Raw genomic sequence first — 5,451 nt, 5'->3', positions numbered from 1 at the left:
AATCTAATAATTTCTTACTAGAAAATCTGTCATTTAAATAGGTTTAAATTTAGATAAATTAGTTAAAATCTCCTAAAAATGGTAAAAGATATTTCCCTGATCCCTTAAAAAATCTGAATAAGCATACAATTATTCAAGAAGTGGCAAACTTTATTAGTGGCTATCAGATATCAGTTATAGGTAAAATGACATAAAATAAATAAGCTTTTGGCCACTTACAACAGACATGTCTTTTTCAATTATAAATACCTACCCTAAAGTGTATCTAATTTTAACTGAAAAGTTTTTTTCTTTTTTTGCCTTTTTTGACTTCATGGAAGTATAACTGAAGTCCACTAAACTTCACATATTTAAAGTATACAATGTGATAACTTTTGGCATATGCATGCACACCTGGGACATGATAACCACTGTCAGGATAACAAATATTTCAATTTCTCTGAAAGTTTCTTTGGACCCATTTCTAATCTATCCCTCATGTGCCCATATATTTGTTCTGCTTTTTGTCACTATAAACTAGTTTATTGCCATGGTCTGAATGTTTGTGTCCCCCCAAAATTCACGTGTTAAAATCTTAAGCCCTAAGTGATGGTATTAGGCTGTGGGTCCTTTTGGGAGGTGATTCGGTCATGCAGGCAGAGACCTCATGAATGTAATAAGTGTGAAGGGAGCTAATTGGCTCATTCTACCATGTGAGAACACAGCAAGCAGGTGCTATATATAAATCAGGAAACAGCTCACCAGACACTGAATCTGCTGGAAACTTGATCTTGGACATCCAGCCTCTAGAACTGGGAGAAATAAGTTTCTATTGTTTATAAGCCACCTAGTTTATGGTATTTTGTTATAGCAGTCTAAATGAACTAAGATATTGGTTCCCTAGAATCTTATATGAATGGATTTATAAGATGTGTTTATTTTCCCCCTTTTTGCTTTTAATTTTTGGCCTGGCTTTGTCCACTTAGCATAATCATTTTGAGATCCAACCATGTTATAGCATGAATTAATAGTTTCTTTCCATTGCTAAGTAGTGTGTTATTAAATGCATATATCACAATATGTTAACTCATCATGTGCTGGACATTTGAGTTGCTTAGAGTTTTTGTCTATTTCAAATCAAGTCATTATGAATATTTGTGACCTGGTCTTTGTGCAGTCACACATTTTGGTTTCTCCCCGGTAAATACCTAGGAAAGGAATATCTCAAGTGTCTGATAAGTATATATTTAAGTTTACAATAAACTTTCCAACTCTTTTCCAAAGTGATTATACCATTTTACATTCCCACTGGCTATGTAGGACAGTCCCAGTTGCCCCATATCTTTTCTGCTTCCGTTCTAATTTTTTAAATTGTTATTTTGCCCATTCTTCTGCATGGGTTGTGATGAATTTGCATCCCCAAACACTAGTGATGTTTTATACCATTTCTATAGGTCATCTGGGTACTTTCTCTTTCAAGATAACTATTAAACTCTTTTGCTCATTTAAAAAAATGCTGAATTGTTTATTGTTCTATTATTGAGTTGTAAGCACTTTACCATTGACAATGTGACAGTTTGTTTTTATCAAGAAACTTTAGTAGTAAGTTTTTTAAAATAATGTATTGGTTTTATAATACATCAAGATGACAATCCATGAAAGGACATATATAAACAAAGATAATTAAAATGTGAAATAATATCTAAATTAGAAGACCATAATTCAAATTGCTAATAATAATCTTTGTGCAGAAGCAGCTGTAATTTATGAAATTCACCTACCTTCTCATGAAGACTATGAAGCCTTACCACAAATTCAATTATTTAATTATAGTAATCACGCTGTGTTTTTTGTGCTTAAATAAGCATGCATGATCACAGACAGCACAAAACCTATTTACAGGAATTTTTAGTTTTCTTTAAAATGTATTCCAAGCATCCTTTAAAGTGTATTCCAAGCATCCTTTAAAGTGTATTCCAAGCATCCTTTAAAGTGACAACGGGCTATGTCCTTAAAGAAAAAGCCTTCTTTCTAAAAGAAGTATGCAATAGCTATTCAGTACTGCAGTAGTGGTTATATAACTAAGTGATGGAAATGAGCAGTACTCTGCTAACTCTGTTTTAGCGTAGCAACCTTCTCTTTAGTCGCGGAGTTCTTATGTCTTATGCTAGCAGCCAACACATATTGCTTTAGATACAAGACTTTCATTGTTTTTAGGTGTTTCTCTGTTAGAAATGATAGAAGCTCTGTATGCTGTAGCAAGAGGTCTCAGGGTAGAAATTCTAGAAGTATTACCAGGTTGTATTGGTTTATCTAAGGTTTTGACTGGTGATGTAAAGGCTGAAGATGGAGATGATAAAGTACATCTGTCACTGTTTTCTGTAACACTTGCATCAAAACATGGTTGTATACCAATCATGATGAATTCTCTAAAAATTCTCCTGTCTTTGCTTAAGGCTTTCTAGGCCTACAGTTTAGATTAATAACAAATATGCAATTTCCTGTGTGTTAGACCTAACGTATTTTAAGATATTCCCATATTATGCAAATTATAATATGTAAAAAGCAGGTGCTTGAGGAAACCCAAACACAACCACTCAAGTGTCATTGAGGTGATCTTCTGAAGTCAGAGGATCTCCTTGAGTATAAAAGGATCCAAGTGGGCGGGAGATAATGCTGTCTTTCATGGCTGACTGATATGTGCTAGACTAAACACACTTTGCCCGGTTGCAGGAGTAGTTGTCTTAACTCCAACAAGAGGACTCTGCACTCTGCATTAATAAAATGTTTGACTCTCTTCTTGAAACTAAAAGTGTTGATCCAAGCCCTGGTCTAAAAATGTCATTTTATATATACTTCTAACTGGTGGAGCTCCACTTTTATCTTTATGAGCTGGTGTAACGGACTATGGCCGTGATGAGCCACCTGCAAGTAAACGTGATCTCATTTCCATTACTCCTACTAGGACCACTAATTGATTGAACTTATAGAGTCACTGGAAAATCCATCATTAAAAAGACAGGTAAGAACTGGACATTATCTCCTGGCTTTGGAGATGTGGATGGATGAACTCACCATCACTGGCTCAGATCCCAGCGTGGGCACGTATGGTTCCATAGCAAAGGCTGCCGTTGTGGCAGGAACTACACTAATCCTGGGACATTGAGAGTTGTAAACATTCTTTATATCTTTTTCTAATTTATGTGTTTTGAATATTTTCTCTTAGGTTATAGCTTGCCATTTCATTCCTCCACTATATCTTTAGAATAATATGTTTTAAATTTTAAATAAGTCCAATTTGTATTTTTTTTTTAATTTATGGTTCATTGCTGTTGTTTCCTATGTAAGAAAACTTTGATCACCAGGAGGTTGCAAAGATTTTCTCTTATTTTTTTCCTCCAGGAATATTATAGCTTTTGATTTTATATTTAGGTCTATGATTCACTTTGGGTATATTTTTATGTGCAATGTATGATAAGAGTTGCCACTCATTTATTTTTCCATATGGGTATCCAGTTGATACCACATTTCTTGGATTGCCTAGAAGGCAATGTTCTGTTGATCTATATGTTACTTTTCTCAAGGTCCATAGTCTTGATTACTGTACTTTTAGAATGTCTTGAAATCATGTATAGTAAGACCTTCTCTACTTTGTTCTTTTTTTGAAAAAAATGCTTTAACTATATTAGTTTTTTTGTGTTTTCATATAAATTTTAAAATTCCTTTGTTAAATTCTACAAAGAAGGCTGCTGCAATTTTAATTGTCTCCTCATTTGTTCAATTGCCAAAAAATTATGCCCCTATTATTATTTACTTTATCTTATAATCTTCTGGGAATTGATATTTGCTGATTGAATACTTCGGGAAAGAGCAGCCCACCTGCCACGGGTATACCATGTCGCATTGTACCAGATACAACCTTTTTGTTCCTGACACAAAGCACTAAATTCGGTGGTAAGTGGTTGTGATAATACTGACAATATTTATATGCTTAGAAAATAGAGGAAGCAGTCATGATTTGACATCATTGAAACCTCTGCTGGGTGACCAGTATTGAGTTGCCCTCTGAAACTGGATTTTGGCAAAGCTAGTGGAGACTCTACATGTTCTGCCTCTAATTTAGTTTTCTTGCTTTATATATTGATATTTGATATATATCATATATTTGTATGTGTATATACACGCACAAACACACATATGTTTATGTGTGTCTGTTTTCTATCCTTATGTCTGTATTCTATCCTTAATCCTATTTTGGAATAAATAGTTTCTGACAGGATGATGTTCAGCCTTGAGTCACGTAATATGTTATACTGCATATTCCATTGAAACAAAATCTCTAGGTTTATTTGTACTTTCTAGAAAGTTACTAATAGAGTTATACTGATAGAGTGCATCTGGCAGAAATTTACAATAAAACATATTGAGTGAGAATTATTTTTGAGAATTTATAAATATTTTAATTATTCATTGTAATTGTTTGCTTTTCCAAGAAGCAAACACAGCATCAAATGATGAACTTCTATAGGTTTATTAATTTCTGCTTATTCAGCCCCATAATTCTTACAGATGAATTTTTATCACAGTCTTCACAATTTCATGGTATATATTAATTTCCTTTAGAATTTTGGTTTTGTTGGGTTAGTCTGAGATTCTATGATGATTAAAAACTGTATACTTGTTCACTAAAGAGCCCTAGCGTAAGAATACTTTTTTGTTGTTTGTTTGTTTGTTTGTTTGTTTGTTTTTTGAGACAGAGTTTCGCTCTTATCACCCAGGGTGGAGTGCAATGGCACGATCTCGGCTCACTGCAACCTCCGCCTCCCAGGTTCAAGCGATTCTTCTGCCTCGGCCTCCCAAGTAGCTGGGATTACAGGCATGCCCCACCACGCCGGCTAATTTTGTATTTTCAGTGGAGATGGGGTTTCTCCATGTTGGTCAGGCTGGTCTCGAACTCCTGACCTCAGGTGATCCACCCACCTTGGCCTCCCAAAGTGCTGGGATTACAAGGCGTGAGCCACGGCGCCCAGCTAAGTGCACCTTTTTCTAACACTTTTTTTAAGGGAACCAAATGTATCTAATATACTTATAAATTTTATGTGATTTTGTATACAAGGAACTACACTAGTGTATATACAAGTGCAATCACTGGTGTATATACAAGTGCAATATTTTTAGAGGAGAGATGGGCTCACGCTTATGTTCATCTTAGCTGCCTGGCCCACTGCCTTCTGGTTTCATATTAGCTACATTTTATTTATGTTTTCTCTTTTTATCAGTGTTGTTTACAATCTACAAAATATCAGAAAGAAATTCAAGGGCATTTATTATACCATATATTTCATTATGTTACATAACCAACGTAACAATAAGTCCAAAATCAAAACTAGAAAACATATTCTAGAGGTAGAATGCAGGTAAAATATCTTATAAGTATTATTGGAAATAAAGGGATATCTTCCACCAAAAGAA

At 34.4% G+C, this 5,451-nt stretch overlaps 1 pseudogene; it reads right to left on the bottom strand.

Moving 5' to 3' along the window:
- Window positions 1-2,503: 2,503 nt before the first annotated feature.
- On the bottom strand, window positions 2,504-3,876 carry LOC101154218 (nucleoporin NUP35-like; annotated as a pseudogene).
- Between the last annotated feature and the right edge of the window lie 1,575 nt (window positions 3,877-5,451).

This window comes from Gorilla gorilla, chromosome 6 (assembly GCF_029281585.2).
Source record: "Gorilla gorilla gorilla isolate KB3781 chromosome 6, NHGRI_mGorGor1-v2.1_pri, whole genome shotgun sequence".
In the NCBI taxonomy this organism is placed as follows: Eukaryota; Metazoa; Chordata; class Mammalia; order Primates; family Hominidae; genus Gorilla; species Gorilla gorilla.
The sequence above is the reverse complement of the archived record's forward strand: the minus strand, read 5'-3'. Positions and strand labels throughout refer to the sequence as shown.